Here is a 21,131-nt window from a genome sequence, read left to right on the forward strand (position 1 = left end):
CATTTTATGCCCATATCCCCATATATGGAGATATCTGTCTATTTGCGTCCATTTTATGCCCATATATGGAGATCTCTGTATCTGTCTGTCTGTGTCCCTTTATGCCCGTATATGGAGATATCTGTTTATCTGCGTCCATTTTATGCCCATATATGAGATCTCTTGTCGCTTTTTGTTTGTTTCTTCTTTAAGCAGAATACACAGCCTGCTTAAATCTGCATCATTCAAGTCATCCTCCCAGTCCCACGCTTTGTCGCTTGTCTTATGTTTGTCTTTGTCTCTTTTATTTTCTTTTTTTGGAGCGGACCCCATGAATGCCCCACCCTTTAATGCAAACCCCAATATACCTGTTGTCATAGGACCCGTTTTGACCATCTGTTAGCCTTTGTCCCCACCCTTTAATGCAAACCCCAATATACCTGTTGTCATAGGACCCGTTTTGACCATCTGTTTGCCTTCTGTTAGCCTTTGTCCCCACCCTTTAATGCAAACCCCAATATACCTGTTGTCATAGGACCCGTTTTGACCATCTGTTTGCCATTGTCCCCTTATGCCCATATATGGAGATCTCTGCACACACAGTACCGGTTGCGGAAAACTCTGATGTCAGACATCAGCTCCGCATTCGGGGATTCATTTTATGCCCATATCTGGAGAACGCGCGTGCCGGTGGGAAGAACGGTTCTCGAGATTCACATACATACATACACATTCACAGAGATTTTTTGTTGACTCCTGGCGTACGTGATGTCAGAGCCTTTTATGAAGTGATGTCACAATGAGTCAGTGATTGTGCCGATTTCCTCAGGAACAGCCTGATGTCAACAATCAGCTCCGCGTAAGGAGATTCCGAACGTTTCGCGCCGGTTTCGGAAAACCGCGAGTCGGGTCGAGGCCCGGCACTGCACTCCTCGCGGCGGCGGGGAACGCGCGTTTCTGGGTCCATTTTATGCCCATATGCCCATATATGGAGATATCTGTCTATTTGCGTCCATTTTATGCCCATATATGGAGATCTCTGTATCTATCTGTCTGTGTCCCTTTATGCCCGTATATGGAGATATCTGTTTATCTGCGTCCATTTTATGCCCATATATGAGATCTCTGTCGCTTTTTGTTTGTTTCTTCTTTAAGCAGAATACACAGCCTGCTTAAATCTGCATCATTCAAGTCATCCTCCCAGTCCCACGCTTTGTCGCTTGTCTTATGTTTGTCTTTGTCTCTTTTATTTTCTTTTTTTGGAGCGGACCCCATGAATGCCCCACCCTTTAATGCAAACCCCAATATACCTGTTGTCATAGGACCCGTTTTGACCATCTGTTAGCCTTTGTCCCCACCCTTTAATGCAAACCCCAATATACCTGTTGTCATAGGACCCGTTTTGACCATCTGTTTGCCTTCTGTTAGCCTTTGTCCCCACCCTTTAATGCAAACCCCAATATACCTGTTGTCATAGGACCCGTTTTGACCATCTGTTTGCCATTGTCCCCTTATGCCCATATATGGAGATCTCTGCACACACAGTACCGGTTGCGGAAAACTCTGATGTCAGACATCAGCTCCGCATTCGGGGATTCATTTTATGCCCATATCTGGAGAACGCGCGTGCCGGTGGGAAGAACGGTTCTCGAGATTCACATACATACATACACATTCACAGAGATTTTTTGTTGACTCCTGGCGTACGTGATGTCAGAGCCTTTTATGAAGTGATGTCACAATGAGTCAGTGATTGTGCCGATTTCCTCAGGAACAGCCTGATGTCAACAATCAGCTCCGCGTAAGGAGATTCCGAACGTTTCGCGCCGGTTTCGGAAAACCGCGAGTCGGGTCGGGTCGAGGCCCGGCACTGCACTCCTCGCGGCGGCGGGGAACGCGCGTGCCGAATCTGAAGCCGGTGGGACGAACGGTTCTCGGGATACGCGGATTACAAACAAACAGACAGAGATTTGTCGCATTTATAGATAGATTATGCAGAATTCATTATTAATTAGGTTTTGATGATTATGAAACCATATTCTGCTCTCTGCAATATTTATACCAGGGGCTCTATTATGATCCAGGTCTTATGCCTTAACTTCTTTGCCTTTTTTTTACTATTTTGAAAAACATTTTTAAATACTTCAAATGCTGATCTACATCTGCACGTTGTGAGCTTGCAGATCAGCTATTTGAAATATAAAAAAAAATGTGTATATATAGTAAAAAAAGGCAAAGAGGTTAAGGCATAAGGCATAAGACCTGGATCATAATAGAGCCCCAGGGGTCTTAAACGTTTTCAGCCCAAGGACCCCTTAGCTGAGAGAGAGATGAAGCAACCCCCACAACCTTTTCATAGATTCCATATATTTTCATCATTTGACAGCACGATCATCAGTGTATTTGGGATTCATGTCAATTCGTGTTTTCAGATATTTAACCACTTGAGCCGTCAATACTTAATAAACTTGACCTTTCACTCTGTACTTAGTCTGCTCTTTTCCCCCTCTACACCAAACCTCTTGGGCGAAAATAGCCGATCTACAAGCTCACAGAGGCGTTGTGAGCTTTTAGATCTGCTATTTTTGGCTAAAGTTAGCAGAATATGGATGCTTGGGTTCAAGTGGTTAATATAAAAAAGGAGAAAAAAAGATGTGGAGGACCCCCTGTTGAAGACCCCTGTTATAGACCATTTAGACAAGATTTTATTGACTATGAACAAGTACCTCTTCAAAACAAAACCCAAGAGACAGACGATTCTCAAAAATGTCTTAATTAAATGAAAATTGAGCTGGCAAGTGATCCATTGGCAAGGAGGAGTGGGAGGCTAGGCTACATAATGTACAGTAGGCTTAAAACAGCTAGTAGCAGATGTCCAGTTGTTTTCATTGCTTTTCTCCATTGAGCATAGAAGCCATTCTTTTCTTCTATCATACACCATCCTGAATGGATTGAGAAAAACCCTTACACATTAATTTGCATATTGAAACTTCACTCTACTCCACCACCTTAGACCTGTCAGTGAGAACAGCAAAGAAGAACAAGTGTAATATCACTGATTGTGTTGCAAATTCATAACATCCACAATGCAAACCATAATATCGGTGATCTCAATCATCATCATTGAATGTCAGAAGGATTAATTAGTGATTAATTGATGGTGCTTAATTCATAGGGTTTAATTTATAGTGCTCATATTGAACTGACATTGCAAACGGCTTTGCAATTTAGGATATATTTTTTGTTGGCAAAGCATCAGAAGACGCCTAGTGTTGAAAGACAGCTTGAGTGTTTGAAAGACAGAGACTAGTGCATGTGGGGGGGCTATTCTCTGTATTTTTGATTATTTCTCTTTTTCGTGACACTATTGTTTGACAAAGGGCCCAGATAGACATGCCACAGATAGACAGACAGAAAGATGGATGGAGGAAGATTTCAGCTCTACTGAGCGCACACTTCTTGTGAATTTCTAATGTTTATTTTACATATTTTCAAAGCACAATGGCATGTTATATATGAACGAATAACAACAGATCAGTATTTCAGGCCATCTGTCACATACAGTAAGCTTTCTCGTCAGGACAGGTGTTGTGACATGACAAAGGGACACACACGTGACATTCCACGCCTGCGGTACTGCAAAGCAGCATCATCAGCAATGTTGTTCTCCACCGTTACAAAGGCAGTGCCGTTATCTTTGCCACTGCAGACACCATGCCTGCCACATACAAGGGCAGGGCAGGATTAACACCAGGCTTTGCTGTTTAATTCCCAGTTCTGTGCATTTCAATGCATGTCACCCTCAATGCATGTCACACACGCACACACACACACCTCATTATGATGTGACAGGCCCTTTACAGCTCAATCTAATGCACTAAATGGTATGCTTTGTTCCTGTTAACTTCAGCAAGAGCAGTGAACATGCAGTTTTTCTTTTTTTATGCAATGAACACTACAGAGGTTCTAGTTATTAAAACGGTGCATTAAGCTCGATGTGCCTCTGCCGCTAGTAGTCTTACACCAAATGTTCCCCTGCTGATGTCATCACAGAGACCTGTACAGTTTTGTAAGACAGGCAAGTGTTAAGATATAACAGACTGGCTGAAGAACTAGGCTGAAGCTCATTACATATGATATCATAACTAAAACACCCGAGTGGGCTTAAGAAGTCTTCTCCGTAAACCTATTGTTACGCCTGTGAAATCCACAGAGTGGAGCACTGTTCATTTTTTCCATCACCCAAGTGGGACAGATATCATTGGATGCAGTGCACTGTAAGCCATGTCTGAATTCAATTATCTGGTCACTGCAGAGTCCATATAATCCTGTTGTGGGCTGAGAAGTTGCCTAGCATACAGAAGAAGTCATCAACCGTTATCCCTGGCTAACTTTCCTTTTCCTGAGCAGTCATCGGCAAATTCCAGTGCTGCTACTGTCTCCTTTCAACATCCTTTTCTCAAGATACATTTATAGACACGTCAATTTCCATTGCCTTGTCGTTTTGTTTTTACAGTGAGTACTGTACTGACGCACCACCCCAATGTGTATAATACATCTATTTTACTGATTGCTATAGGCTTACAAAGCCTCAACCTTCTTATTTCCTCCATATATGGCCATGCCTTCTCAAGGTTTAGGCTTCAGCTGCTTCTTGCAGTTTATCATATTCATACAGCACGGCATGAAAAGGATGCTGTGGCGAGTGCAGTTTCATATCATCAGTTTCACTGGGATTGTGTTGCATTGGTGGTTATCAAGAGGTTTACACTGATTGGTTTCAGTATAGCTTTTGAAAATGAGGCCAACCTTGCTGTATTGTTGCCTACAACATTGTCTGAAATGGAGTGTTTGTTGCTATAGTCTATAAACGAGCAACAAATGCCATCGTTGTTGGATCCAATAATGCAAGCCTTTGATATTCCTCAGCATGAGTTTAATGAGCTGTACTTGCACTAGACTGAGCAATGAATAAATATGTTTATTACTGTATGTCCTTGTGTGCATTGACAGTCAATGCTGCCACCATGTGGCTTAAGATAATATTGTGTATAACACACACAGTCACACAGTGGGTTATCTAATGGATAAGTTTGCCATGAATGCAGGAAAAGGCAAACATATTAGGCCTATGGCTAAATATTGTTGCTGTTGTGTTAATGAGACTGGAAATGAAAAGATTGAAATCAATTAGGATTTTCCTGTACAGTTTTTTATTTGATTCATTACAGCATTTGCTGTCGGTTGTGGTTCATTTTATACATTGTATGTATTAGGTAAACAAGACAGCAGCTTTACCCAATTTACATTTCATTATATCACAATTTCACAACACATTTTGTCTCTCTGTCACTGTGTCACATTACCCAAGCATAGCATGTGTGGTGTGTACCGTATATTCCCAGCAGGGGGCAACAAAACCTTGCTATTCCGCCACAAATCTCCATAGAAAACAACATGTCAACATAATATAACACACCTATCTGCAGAAGATTACACGGTGGGCAAATACACATTTCATTTTAGAATAAATAGGCTTTTGCAGGCTTGTTCAGAATCACAAGGAAGACGCTTCCTATTATATCACCCACCAAAATCCTCTTGGGCCAGTTAACCATATCATATTAGGCCTAATGATTATTAGTGTGTCACATGAGGGAATCGTTGTTACTGTATATTGCCACCTCGGAGAGGACTGGCAAGGAAGGGGGGAAAAAATTGTTTTAGCAGGCTCCTGAAGATTAGCCCTATTCAAACATTTGGTTTACGGCTCCCTCTGTCCAATGATAATTAAGCTATTTAGACCTGCATCGTGTCACTCTAGATTTTCACCACTTTAACCGTTATTTAACGCTTTAACTATTGAAAAATAGCAGATATACAAGCTGCGAGCTTGTAGATCTGCAATTTTTGAAAAATCTTGAAAATCTTTGCAAATCTTTGAATATATCTTTTTTGAAGGGAATTTTGTAACTCAAATATTTTGCTTCTTGGGGCTCCCTAATAACATAATATTTTGAGACGGGGGGTCGGCGGCCAAATACATATAATTCTAGGGGTCCTTGACATGAAAAAGTTTGAGAACCACTGACACAGAAACATGCGTTTTAAAAAAAAAAAACTTAAAAGGATTTAGAAGACACTTTGGGTCAAAATTCAAATTTTCATGATTTTTCAAAAATAGCAGACCTACAAGCTCGCAGCGCGGCACTCGGTGCCACGCTGTGAGCTTGTAGATCTGCTATTTTTCAATAGTTAAAGCATAAAATAATAATACGTAATAATGCGCACGCGGTCTACGTGGGTTAATTGTTTACTTTCCCATCTCGGGATGATGGCGTGACTCCTTTCAGAGGTTGTTTGCTCACAGCAATTAAGTTCATCAGCGCCCCCCCTCCCCCTCCCTCCCTCCCCCTCCCTCTCTCCCTTCCTCCCTCCTCCTTCGCCTCCTCCTCCTCCTCCTTTTTCTCCCATTCTCCCGTGCTAAATGCAGATTAGCGGCGTCACAATCGCATCCAGAACGAGAGTAAACTCCTCATTATGCCGTGTGACCCGCTGCTGCATGAATAATTCAGAGAGAGAGCCCAGTGTGTTAGTGGCTGGCTGTTATTAGCATTCCGGATGGGAGAAGAGAGGAGGAGAGAGTGATGGAGAACGAGAGATGGGGGTGAGCATGCAGGGGTGTCGCACCAAATTCTGGGCCCCGAGTACAAGGATTCACTGCGGGGGCCCCCCATGAATGTTCTTCATATAGGGGGAACTGGGAGCGCATTATTACACGTTATTTTGTGCTTTAACTATTGAAAATGGCAGATCTACGAGCTCACAGCGCGGCACCGAGTGCCGCGCTGCAAGCTTGTACAGTAGATGTGCTATCTTTTTGAAAAATCTTGAAAATGTGTGCAAGTCTTTGAATATTTCAAATCCTTTTAAGGTTTTTTGAAAAAACCTATGTTTCTATGTCAGTGGTGCTCAAACCTTTTCATGTGAAAGATCCCCAAAATTATAGGTATATGGCCACGGACCCCCCATCTCAATATATTTAGTTCCAGGGACCCCCCTGAAGCAAAATTTGAGTTACAAATGTTCGCTTAAAAAATACATGTATTCAAAGATTTGCACACATTTTCACGATTTTTCTAAAATAGCGCTCGCAGCGCGGCCCGCAAGCTTGTAGATCTGCTATTTTTCAATAGCTAAATATAACATAACTAAGGCCTCCTCCACCTTGGGCCCTAGTAACTCAGTCCCACTCCCCCCCCCCCCCCTGTGACGCCCCTGGGGGTGAGAGAGAGCGAGAGAGGCTCATATCACTGACGGGGCTGACTCAGGGGGATCAGTGCTAGGATTGAGACACACATCACACACACATCATCACACGACACAGGAGATCAGTGGAGGTGCCTCTCTCTCTCTCCGCCTCGCACGCCCTGCTGTCTGTGTACATCTTACACTCTCTTCCTGCTAGCAATCTGCTTACTGGGAGGAAAGACAACAAAAGGCCCCCTCTCTCTCTCTCTCTCACCGAGAACACGCTAAACACTCTGGCTCCTGGGTCTGTGTGTGTGATACATTCCGCTCTGTAAACACACTTGACTCCCTCCTTTTTTTTCCCCTTCTTCTTTTTCTTTTTATATATATATTTATATATAACGAGTATAGAAGAAACCCCCAGCGGAGACTTCCTGGTGTGTCAAGAAGATGCGGCAGACGCGTATATATATCGTCGTTGTCGGGTGGAAACCTTGTATGTCCAAGACCGTTCGTTTTGTATTTATCATTTTGAAAATGAACGAAACGAGTGAAAACAGCCGATCTACAAGCACACAACGCCTCGCGCCGCGAGGCGTTGTGTGCTTGTGGTTAGGCAGTTTTCACTACTTTTGTGCGACGCCAGCCTTGTAAGATGAAGCAGGGCTTTACTTGGTGGAAAAAACGTACAAACTTGAAACTTGGAGATACGAGGTTTCTGCCCGACAGTGACGATATGTGTGTGTGTGTGTGTGTGTGTGAGTGTGTGTGCACGCAAATGCGACCGTGCGTGCATGCATGCCATGTGCTTCCCATCGTGCCACTTCACTGCATGCACTCATGCTTGAGTGAGTGTGGAGACACACTTCACCCCCCCCCCCCTCCCCTCCTCCTCCTCCCCCCACCCTAACCCTTGTCTGTCGCTGAAGCAGAGTGCTGTACTACAGTACTTAAATTCACCTCCGCCGCCGGCCCCCGTCGCCAGGGTCAGTACATCATCCCACTGCCACTGAGGTCAAAGGTCACAGGCCCACAGGGATCCGTCACATCCTGACCTCTGAGGCAGGGAGCGAGCGAGAGTGACCATGAACTGCACGCTGTGGTTTGGGCAGGGCAATTAACCCAAAAAATAAATATCGAAACACCTGTTTAGAAGAACCAATAACAGACTTGCTTATCGTCGTTGTCGGGTAAAAAGCTTGTACGTCCAAAACCATTTGTTTTGCATTTATCATTTTAAAAATGATTTTAACTAGTGAAAACAGCCGATCTACAAGCACACAACGCCTCGCACCGCGAGGCGTTGTGTGCTTGTAGATCTGCTGTTTTCACTACTTTTGTGCGACGGCCTTGTATGATGAAGCAGGGCTTTACTTTGTGAAAGAACGTACACATTTGAAACTTGGAGATACAAGGTTTCCACCCAACAACGACGTTATCCAGGTCAATCAAATAGACCAGTTTCTTTCTCCTTATGTATCAATGATTTCACCCAAAGAAATGGGAATATAATTTTGTAAGTCTGATTGCCACTTAAAGGAGTAGTTCAACCCCCAAATGACTTTTTTTCTATTGATTACTCACGCCATGGAGACTTGAGTTCAATAATATTTTAGTTTTTTATCTAAGACAAAACTTTGATTATAGTAAACTTAACCTGACGGTTTCCCCATCCAGTGCCATGCATTTGGGTCCCCATCCGGAATCAATGGGGGTAAATTTACTCATGTCATTTTGGAATGCGACAAATACAAATAAATATTATTGAACTCAAGTCTCTATGGCATGAGTTATCAATAGAAAAAAAGTCATTTTGAGCGTGAACTACTCCTTTAATGCTGATTTGGCGTTGTGCACTAATTATATAATTATTATATAAAATATCCAATTTACAAGCGCACAACACGTCAACAGTGCTATTTACACTGAGGCAAAAGTAAAGTATTATCGCCCAGCCCTAGCTGTGGTAATTGAGAGATAAGAAACATGTTCTGCCAGCCACTAACACGCCCCCCCCCCCCCCCCCCACCCCCCTCCTCGACCTTATACCGATAAATGTGCAAATACGTCCATTTAGGACACTTGCGCCAATCGGGCCGCGTTTCGCCCGGGCCCGCGTCGTTGTTGAGCTGTCGGGAACAAGAATGGGACGTGTGAATTATTAAACAGGGGAAAACACAATAGTTGTCAAATGGAAATGGAAAGTCTCCTGGAGTGATTCAGGGGGCCCCTGGGTTGTTGGTCTTTGATGGAGCGGCTTGCTGGGCCACGCTGGCTGCCGTGCGGGATCACTGAGCTGTGTTTAAAGCACGCAATGCTGTATCATGAGAGATGGCTGATGCAATCTCAATTAAGCCTTGTTGCAGGAGCTCCAAACATGGGCGTCACAAGGGAGGGGGGGGAAAGTGGGACTGAGTTACTATAGGGCCCAAGGAGGTGGAAGGGGCCTGGAATTATTTTATACTTTAGCTATTGAAAAATAGCAGATATACAAGCTCACCGCACGGCACCGAGTGCCCCGCTGTGAGATTGTAGATCTGCTGAAGTCGTGAAAATGTGTGCAAATCTTTGAATATATGTATTTTTTAAGCGATCATTTGTAACTCAAATTTTGCTTCTGGGGGGTCCCTGGAAATAAATATTTTGAGATGGGGGTCCATGGCCAAATATATATAATTTTGGGGGTCCTTTACATGGAAAAAGTTTGAGCACCACTGACATAGAAACATAGGTTTTTCAAAAGGATTTGAAATATTCAAACTTGCACAAATCTTTATGATTTTTCAACAATAGCAGATCTACAAGCTCGCAGCGCGGCACTCGGTGCTGCGCTGTGAGCTTGTTTATCTGCTATTTTTCACTAGTTAAAGTACCCAGGGCCCAGAGTTTGGTGCGACACCCCTGGCTCTAAAATGCACTCTCCCTTCTTGTTGGCACCGCCAGCTGCCAGCAGGTGGTGCCAAAAGGAAGCGTCACAAGTCAAGGAGGTGTAACAAAACATGAATCCACATCCCTGTGTATGTGGGCGTTTTTTCTTTTTTTTTATTAATTTTTTTATCCCCCCCTCCCTCTCTCTGCCCCTACCCCTCCTAAAGAGCGTGTTTTATAATTAAAATGTGGGCGTCTCAGCCGGTACATACAGCATGTTACAGAAAGCACGCTCAGGGGCTATTTTTAGTCACAGCGCGTCGAAACGTCAGCCGGCACACAGGAAGAAGAGACACGGATGGCAGCCCTCTTCACACGTTAGAGGCTAGTTAGGGTGCTGTCTTGTGGTGAGCATGCCGTGCCGTGCCGTGCCGTGCCGCGCAGCGTCTCCTCTCCTCGCCTGGTCCGCACGCATGCATCAGGGGCGAGGAGAGGAGGAGGAAACGCAGCGACAGCCCTGACTGCTGTGCAAGCGACACTCCCCGTGTGTTTAAAGTTCACACTGGGCCATATGGTGCCCACAGCAGGGGGCGTCGGTGGGATTATTCACACGGAGGCTCGGTGGTGAATTCACACAGATCCTGGTATCAACCTCTGAGATGAGGGGACCGTCTCAGAGGCTTTGTGTTCAGGGCTTCAAAATCTCAATTCTCAGGAGGACACGAGAAGAAGAAGCCCCCCACACCCCCCCCCCCCCCTTCACTCCTCCCTCCCTCCTTCCTCTCTCTCTCTCTCTCTATCTCTCCCTCTCTCTCTCCCTCTCTCTGTCATGTCAGACTCACACACTCAAGTCCAATCTATAGTTTGTCATACAACGGTGTGTGGCAGGTTGAAAACAATGGCGTCAGTTCAGAAAAAAGCTAAGGTATGGCAACATGACAGGTGTCTTGCACGCGCGCCTTTGCGCGCATGCAAGACACCAGTCATGTTGCCATACCTTAGCAACAGGCATGATATATTTATTTTAAGAAGAAGTACATATAATATATAATTATATATACCTATAATATAATTATAATACCTTGTTAAAGTGACCATTTTGTAAAACTTTGTAGTTGTTTTACTGTAATAACCCACACAGATAGACAAAGAGACATTCATGGATTCATATTTAGAACTAACTTTTATCTCCCCCCCCCCCCCTGGTACCAGGGTATGGCAGCTCCATACCCCTGCCATACCCAATTAACGCCCCTGGTTGAAAATAAGCCAATCTACAAGCTCACAGAGCTTGAAGATCAGCTATTCTCTTCTCTCCTGCATCCACCAAATAAATATATAATAAACAGCCCCCCCCCCCCCCCCTCCCTTCCTGGTTCTTTCCCCCCTCCCCTAATCCTCGAGTGCAACCTAATTAAGGACAACACCGGTCCTGTAAATGCCCTGCAAATGGGCTGCCGGATCGTGTGAACATTAGAGGTGATGCATGTTTGTTGCTGCTACATTTTAATGCAATTATTCACCCATTATGGACCATGTAATTGTGCACTTGTTAATTGTGCTATCCAATCTATAACGTGTAAAAGCCCTTATTACAATGTGGAGACTTTGTGTTCTCATTGAGCTGCGGGGACCTAGTCAATAATGATGGAATAGGGATTTAATCCAGTTAAACCGGGTACGCATTATTGTTTATCATTTTATGCTTTAGCTATTGAAAAATAGCAGATATACAAGCTCACAGCGTTGCTGCAAGCTTGTAGTTCTGCTATTTTTGAAAAATCTCGAAAACGTGTGCAATTCTTTGAATGTTTTGACCCGATTCTATAAGTGTCTTCTGAATCCTTCTAAGGTTTTTTTGAAAAATATATGTTTCTATGTCGGCGGTGCTCAAACTTTTTCATGTGAAGGACCCCCAAAATTACATTTATTTGGCCGCAGATCCCCATCTCAAAAGGGGTCCGCTCAATATCCCGACGGGCCGCTGTTCCGACTAGCGTTGGCATGTTAGTTACTCGTCACGGTTACTGAGGTTAAGTTTAGGGTTAGAGTTAGAGTCAGGGTTAGTTTTAGTGTGGGAATACCGGCCCGTCGGCACACTGATGCGGACCTATCTCAAAATATGTTGTTCCAGGGACCCCCCAGAAGCAGAAATTTGAGTTACAAAAGTTTGCTTTGAAAAATATATATTGAAAAATGTGCACATATCTTCACGATTTTTCAAAAATAGCAGATCTACAAGCTCATCTGCTATTTTTCAATAGTTAAAGCATTCAATAATTCTAGGCATATATAGGTTAATCAAGTGGAATTGAGATACCTGGCTGATAATGGCAATATCTGCTCACTTTTGTGCGAATCAACATTCATAGCTCATTGTAGTCTATCAGAGCATGTCAGAGGACAGGAGCAAGGCCCTCGTCGCTCTTTTGAATCATACCTCATTTGTATTTGGTACTATTTTCTTTTTTTTTTACGTGTCTCATTCTACGCCATGATCTCCGTTTCCATCCGTCCCTGCCCTAATGTTCCACTGATAAGAATGTCCTATTCACTCGGCATTCTTCACTGCTCGTCGCACAGAGAGAGAACCACTCTAACAGGCATTGAATGAAAAGCACCATCTATTTCTGAGAGGGGGGATGGATGGGGGGAGGAGGGGGGGGGGCAGGAGGAGAAGAAGATAATTATTGATTTGAAATAAGAAAAGATAAGGCTCAACCTTGAGCAGACCCGGCGATAGCGTGCAGAACAGAATAATTAACCCTCAAAGGCCGGGAACGCGCGCGCCCGAGTCGTGTTAGATTTGAACCACTATAACTATTATTTTATGCTTTAACTGTTGAAAAATAGCAGATATACAAGCTCACAGCGTGGCACCGAGTGCCTCCGCTGCAAGCGTGTAGATCTGCTATTTTTGAAAAATCTTGAAAATGTGTGCAAGTCTTTGAATATCTTTGACCCTACTTCCAAATCCTTCCTCTAAATCAGTGGTTCTCAAATTGCTATTTTAGAAAATTCGTGAAAATATGTGCAAGTCTATGAATATCTTTGACCCGATCTTTGACCCGACTTCTAAATCCTTCCTCTAAATCAGCTGTTCTCAAACTTTCTCATGTCAAGGACCCCCAAAATTACAGGTATTTGGCCGCGGACCTCCATCTCAAAATATGTTGTTCCAGGGACCCCCAGAAGCAAATATTTGAGTTAACAAATGTTCGCTTTTAAATAGATATTATTCAAAGACTTGCAAAAAACAAATCATGATTTAAAAAAAATAGCAGATCTACAAGCTCGCAGCGCGGCACTCGGTGCCGCACTGTGAGCTTGTATATCTGCTATTTTTCAATAGTTAAAGCATTCATTCAATAAATAATTCTGGGCCTAAACGGCTTAATGGGCCTGTCTTGTGTCAGGACAAGCCTTCACACTGAGACGAGCGCGTATTGATTTTAAACAGATAAACTGCGTAACCCTTTGTGAAGGCTTTGACAAACAATTTAATTGGGCAGGAAAACAACAATATTCCTCACCCCTTTTCCATCTCCCTTTCATCACGTCGTCCTCCCCCGAGCTGGGGTTCTCCCTCCCCTCCCCTCGTGTGACCTATGGAAACAATTACTGTGCATCGGGCCTTGTAGCGCCTGCAGACTACCAAGGATGGCTGGTTGGTGTAGGATGCACATTCTGATTGGAGAATCTAATCATTCTACTAGGACCTGTCTCCACTCCAGATGCCTCTGTTGAAACTGGGATTACCCCAGCCTTTTAGCTGTGTTGTTGCCCCCTCTATACGTGTGTGTGTGTGTGTGTGTGTGTGTGTGTGTGTGTGTGTGTGTGTGTGTGTGTGTGTGTGTGTGTGTGTGTGTGTGTGTGTGTGTGTGTGTGTGTGTGTGTGTGTGTGTGTGTGTGTGTGTGTGTGTGTGTGTGTGTGTGTGTGTGTGAGAGGGTAGGGATGGGACGATACGTGATATTATCGTTTATCGTGATAAAAAAACACTCACAATAATCGTATCGTGGATATTTCATTTATCGTGATATCGTCCTCCGTCGTGCACTGGGATCAATTCACCTTTTATTTGCCGAGCTGCATATCCGGTACCACTTAAACCCTAAAAAAAGGTAAAATGTACTTATAATATACGTACTTGATAGTCTTTTTTTTCACACTATCAAATGTCTTTGGCCAAAAAACAGCCGATCTACAAGCTCACAAGTCACGTTGTGACGCGTTGTGAGCTTGTAGATCGGCTATTTTTTGGCAAATGTTCCGCCACCAGGATAATGGATTTTGATTATTGTGATAATATCGTCAATCGCGATTTCTTTTGTCACAAAAATCGTGATATGAAATGTTCATATCGTCCCATCTCTTGTGTGTGTGTGTGTGTGTGTGTGTGTGTGTGTGTGTGTGTGTGTGTGTGTTTGTGAGAGAGAGAGAGAGAAAGATGGATCTGGCCTGTTCAGATGTACCTGCCTGCTGTATCGCTGGAGCAGAGATAATTTACTGTTCCTGTGCCCCTGCCTGCTAATCCCCGAGGAGAGTAGTGAAAGAAGCCCCAGTCCCTTCACTCTTTCCCCTGCTCCTCCCCTGATTAGCGATAGGGGTCCGTTTGATCATGTTTCCCTGCCTGTCCTTGTGATTTGTAAGCTGTTTAAACGTGAACGAGGCAATTAAACGAGGACGGAGCGGCGAGGAAGGAGAGTGGGTGCCGCGGCGGCGATCATTAGCGATGAATTACCCCGGTGTGCACTTCGGAACACTCGGGAGGACTTCCAGGCGGACCGGCTCCTGAGGATCCAGATCCAATCTAGCCATTGATTAACAGAGACTTGTTCTTCCTGTGAAATCACTCGATGGGGGATTTTAGGGCACTCATCCGGTCTTATTGAGATAGGCTAGCATCAAAGGGGAATGAAGAGGGATTGGCTAAATGGGCTCGCCTTGCCCTTCTGTGTAAGAGACTTAGAAGAGCAAATCTTGAATTATTGCCTCATGTAAATAATCTCCTCTCTGCTGGTTTTGGGGGGGGGGGGTTGTAAGAGGAACTCATGAGTCATTGGGGGCAAAGAGCACTCATGGTACTTTGGAAGCTCTCATATTTCCCTTGATGGGAAACGACGGTGGGGGCTCCTCGTCCCTGGAATGTAAACAGAAAGATGCTCCTGTCTGACTCTGTGTGATGATCCGGTCCTGACGATTTGAACGTGTTGAGCTGTAGAGCACACTAGGGGTGGGCGATATGGTGATAATTATCGTTGAGACGATAAAATGTCTCCACGATATGCCTTTTCAGAGGTATCGTATATATCGTGATACAATTGAGGGAGCCTTGAAAAAAAATCTTGTTTAATCGTTAATACAGAGATTCATTTTTTTCATTTAATTTAAACCTCATTTTGGTCTAAATAAGTAGTTCTCAAACCCGTAAGGGTCCATCTGGTTTCATTTGTATACTGTCAGAGTTACATACTTGTAAAGTTCATTTTAGACCTCCCAAAAGGAACCCAGAGAGTCTAGTTTTTGTCAAGTAACTTGAAAAATAACCCCAAAAAACAACATGAAAAAGAAGCGTGATAAAATCGTGTATCGTGATACAGCTTTGGAAAATATCTTGATATTGTATTTTTCCATATCGCCCACCCCTAGAGCACACTCAGCGGCATTAGATTTGGAGTATGGCTCTTAATTAGGGATGCTATTTTTGGGGAAAATATATTTGATGGAGAGGGAAAAAAAGACTGTATCAAGTATGTATATTATAAGTACCTTTTACCAATTATAGAGGGTTTAAGTGGTACCGGATATGCAGCTCAGCAAAAGGTGAATAGGGTATATGCACATAGTCATTTTGTTCTACTTCCGGGTGTCTTTCGACTTCCTTCACAGGTGTTACTGATGATACCAATTAACACATCGGGTGCCCACGTGGTGTCTACGCGTCAATCTCTTTGATCTTTACGAGTGCCCAACGACGCGTTTGACGTGTTGTACAGTAAACTATACTGTACTGTAGCTACTGCACTTGGCTACCGCGGTGATGAAACAACTCCATTTCCCAACATGCAGCGCGCAATTACGTCACCCGGACGTGCTGTGTGGCTCGTTGACTTCCTGTTTACCGGCTGCACAAAAGTGCTGTTTTCTCCGGATTCCCTTCCTTTTTTCATTTTTTTCTCAAAACGGCAGCCTCTTCTACATGCCGTAACACAAACACTGTGGCTTAGAAATGATAAAAAACGGTCCTGACTGAAAGAAAAGATTTTCGCGAAATAAACAGGACATACTCGGATTACATTTACTCGGATTACTTTTCTCGCCAGTACTCTCGCCGGTAGGTAAAATGACGCGTTGCCATGGGCACCAGCAAATTAGACGTCAGAGATCACGTGGGCATCCGATGTGTTAAGGGTCTGTTCCATTCTGCTCAAACAGAGTCAGGGTGCTGCTATTGTGCATGTTGGCTCACTGGAAACACTCTGCTACACCAGTGGGTCTAAAAGTGTCCTTGAGTGGGTTCCAAATGTCCCCATACAGGTGTGCAACTCTGAGAGTGTACAAATGGGAGCAAACGGTCCTGCAAGGGTCCATTGGCTTCCATTTGTTCATTCCATTTGTACAGTGTTTATGGCGATCCTTGACATTAAAGAACCACTGTACAATAAATCAAACAAAGCCTTAATTAGTATCATCAGTAACACCTGTGAAGGAAGTCAAAAGACACCCGGAAGTAGAACAAAATGGCGTATATGCATATACCCAATTGAACCCAGTGACGGAGGACGATATCACGATAAATTAAATCTCCACGATGCGATTATCGTGAGTGTTATACGATAATATCGCTTATCCTCCCATTCCTGCTCCTGACTCGTGTGATCCGGTCCTGACAATTTGAACGTGTTGAGCTGGAGAACACACAGCGGCATTAGATTTGGAGTATGGCTCTTAATATCCTCTGAACACAAATATTGTATTCAGCGCTGGCGCCCTAATTCCTCCCCATTAAAATTTGATTTGATTTAATCACAATAAATAAGTGCCCCATTAGTCACAAATGGTAAGGTATGAAATTGAAAAGTAGCAAAGTGCCACGACTCTAGGGATGGGACGATGGGATCGTTATCGTTTATCGTGATGAAAAACACTCACGATAATCGTATCGTGGAGATTGAATTTATCGTGATAGCGTCCTCCGTCATGCACTGGGAACAATTCACCTTTTATTTGCCGAGCTGCATATCCGGTACCATTTAAACCCTCTATTGGTAAAAGGTACTTATAATATACGTACGGTACTTAATACAGTATTATTTCACTCTCAATCTACAAGCTCACAACGCGTCGCGACGCTATTTTTTGGCAAATGTTCCGCCCCAGGATAATAGTTTTGATTATTGTGATAATATCGTAAATCGAGATTTCTTTGGTCACAATAATCGTGATATGACATTTTCATATCGTGCCATCCCTAGTCAAGAGTGGCATTTGAGCAGTGTGTGTGTGTGGGGGGTGGGGTGGGGTGGGGTGGGGGGGGTGGGGGGGGTTAAATCCCTTGTAAACCACACATGTTATATAACCGTTGACATCGATACATTAGTTGGAATGCACAACATCGTTGGAATTGTTCTGACAACAGCGGTCACTTTTTTTTTTAAGGACTGGGTTACTTACTGGTGGGGGGACATTTTGTCCAAAACAATTTCTTCTCCTCAGCGGAGCCCCCCCCCCCCCCCCCCCCCCCCTCATCGCATAGTGAGCTCACAACCGTGAACAGTAGATGGAAAGGGATTTTCTCTACCCTAAATGGCCACGGGTGCCGTTTACGGTGTCGCCGCCGCTATGGGATCACATGATGTCGGAGGGGAGGGTGTAAAGGTCTCCAGGCAGCTGTTCCATTTTGGGATGGGATTTTCGAGGCGTCCCGAGTGCAGGGCCCCACGCTGTCTGCTGGGAAAGGTGGAGCAAATGCTTCTAGTAAAGGACTAGGGAGGGGAATAAAAGGGTAAAACTATCCTCGTGCCTGATTCACACTTTGTTAAACACCGGTGTCGCGCTCCAGAAAAAGTCCAGAGATGTACACACTCACAATGCTTCACACTACATTAGGACAGGGGTCTTCAACAGGGGGTCCAGGACCCATAGGGGGTCCTCAGAGTTACTTCAGGGGGTCCTCCAAATCTTCCAATCCTTTTTATATTAACAACTTGAACCCTAACATCCATATTCTGAGAACTGTGGCCAAAAATAGCAGATCTACTAGCTTGTAGATCGGCTATTTTCGGCAAAGAGGTTTGGTGTAGAGGGGGAAAAGAGCAGACTAAGTACATAGTGAAAGGTCAAGTTTATTAGGTAATGACGGTGAAAACACAAATTGACATGAATCCAAAATACACTGACGATTGTGCTGTCACGATGAAACTATAATGGAATCTATGAAGAGGTTGTGGGGGTCCCTGCTGCTTCATCTCTCTCTCAACTAAGGGGTCCTTGGCCCTGAAAACGTTGAAGACCTCTGCACTAGGGACACGTTGTGAGCTTGTAGAGCTGCTCATTTCAGCGTACAACACAATGAATTATTATAAACTAGGCTTCAGAAGCTGTGTGTCTATTTGAAATGGGTTCTGGAGTCCCTTGGCTGCCTCCGTGTTATAAACACCCACAGTGCTCAAATTCTTCCTTTGTCAATGAGTCATAACAGGTGTCTCAGGAAGGAGTTTTTTCTTCTCTCGGTTAGCATATTTTCCACTTGCATGGAAAGTTTTTTTTTTTCTTTATTAGGAACATTCTGCCCTGGGTAGACCCCCCCCCCCCCCCACCCCCCCAACACACACACACACACACACACACACACACACACACACACACACACACACACACACACACACACAAGGGATGGGACGATATGAACATTTCATATCAAGATTATTGTGACAAAAGAAATCACAATTTACGATATCACGATAATCAAAATCCATTATCCTGGGGCGGAACATTTGCCAAAAAATAGCCGGCTATTTTTTGGCAAAGACATTTGATAGAGAGTGAAAGAATACTGTATTAAGTACCTATATTATAATTACCTTTTTACCAATTATAGAGGGTTTAAGTGGTACCGGATATGCAGCTCGGCAAATAAAAGGTGAATTGATCCCAGTGCGTGACGGAGGACGATATCGAGATTAAATTAAATCTCCACGATACGATTATCGTGAGGGTTTTTTATCACGATAAACGATAATATCGCTTATCGTCCCATCCCTAACGCACACACACACACACACACACACACACACACACACACACACACACACACACACACACACGCACACTTCTCTCTTGCGTTGAGACATGATATGCAGACTTTCTTTGAAGCAGAAAAAGGTTACTTTCACACTCGTTAGCAAGTCACTCCGTGTCTGGTGGTTAAAGTAGGTGCTGAAGTATTGAAACACCTTTAACTAACGTTTGCCAGTGGCCCTTGGTGCAGTAAGTTACACATACTGTACATGTAAGCTATAACTGCCGCCTATGCGTCTGCAATTATTAAATATAAATTCTCCAGTGTTGGAGTGGACACGGCTTATTCCCCCTGTTCAACCATAGCATTGAAGCTTAACTCGACCAAACATGGAACCTTTGTCCCCTGAGGTCATGCCTATAGTGTTTGTTTCTTCAAACCACGTGAAGGGAGAGGTGTAGGCATTACATAGTGCAGACTTTACATGACCGGGGGGCCCTTGGGGGACTGGACTTGGCTATTTTTCTAAACGACTCCCCCCTGACTCAGTTCATTTAAGGTGGAATTACACAGAAAACCGGTAGGGAGGGTGTGGTGTGGTGGACCTTGAACCATTTACCATGTCAGTGGAATTTTTCCCCTGGTGTAAATACACTTTCAAATTGCCGTTTTTCAATTTGTAGTTGTGGGGGGAAACAAAAAAATAAATAAGTCAAGGACCCCCTAATGTGGCACATCATCTTGACTGCAGTGAGGTCAATTTCCTTAGCCGCGCGGACACGTTTATAATGCCAGCCCTCTGGGAGGCTGTTTGTGCGAACGATGTGTAAGAATACACATTATTCATGTTCCCGGCCCCTCCAGGTAGAGGCTCTATCTCTGTGTGTAGCTCAGGCTTTGTATCATGTTATGTCTGAAGCATTGGAATATCCGCAGCTATTGAGGTTTGTGTGATGGAAAAATACAATAATGATAGAAGTAACTAACAGTGCTGTACGGTGTACCCCAGGGGGTCTCAGTGTTTTCCTTTTTTCGCTCTGCAATTGTTTACTACCAGTTCCCCAAAGTCTTCTCTCCTTTCTTTAGTTATTGTGTTTAGTCTGTGTGTTGTCATTCTAAATCTTGCATCACGGACGGTTCAGACTGCAAACCGTTTCATCAGACGTGGTCTCTCTCCCCTAAACAAGTTATCTCAAATACAAGTCGATATCGTCGCTGTCGGGTGAAAACCTTGTATGTCCAAAACCGTTCGTTTTGCATTTATCATTTTAAAAATGATTTAAACTAGGCGTTGTGTGCTTGTAGATCTGCTGTTTTCACTACTTTTGTGCGACGGCCTTGTATGACGAAGCAGGGCTTTACTTCGCGAAAGAACGTACACATTTGAAACTTGGAGATACGAGGTTTCCACCCGACAACGACGTTGTGCATGTGAAACTTGTAAAAGGCTGCCCTGCTGAAAACATCACCTACTGTAAAAGAGAGGCGGTACACAGTAAAATCCTGAGTGTTAATTTAACTGTGCGAGTGTACTACTAGAATGGAACCAAAGGGACCCCGTAAGCGTTGGATCCGTTTGTTACACTCTTACAGAGTTACAAATGGCTAAATTAACATTGAGGATTTTTACTGTGTGGGATCTGCCTCTCTCTGCCAAAGAGATTACAAGAGTCTTGGCTTTAGTACAGTCATGGCATCTGAGCCAAGCAGTTCAAATTCTCTTATAAATGACTCTCCCTGCTCATCTTGCTTTAATATGGCTAACTACAACCATGTGGGGAAATGTTCCTT

General features: G+C 43.9%; 1 protein-coding gene across 1 annotated transcript in view; it reads left to right on the top strand.

Moving 5' to 3' along the window:
* adkb (adenosine kinase b) overlaps positions 1-21,131 on the top strand; it is a gene marked incomplete at its 5' end in the record, with an annotated part of 165,196 nt that overhangs the window by 12,303 nt on the left and 131,762 nt on the right. The window lies entirely within an intron of this gene.

This window comes from Nannobrachium achirus, assembly GCF_963921795.1.
Source record: "Nannobrachium achirus genome assembly, chromosome: 18".
Lineage (NCBI taxonomy): Eukaryota > Metazoa > Chordata > Actinopteri > Myctophiformes > Myctophidae > Nannobrachium > Nannobrachium achirus.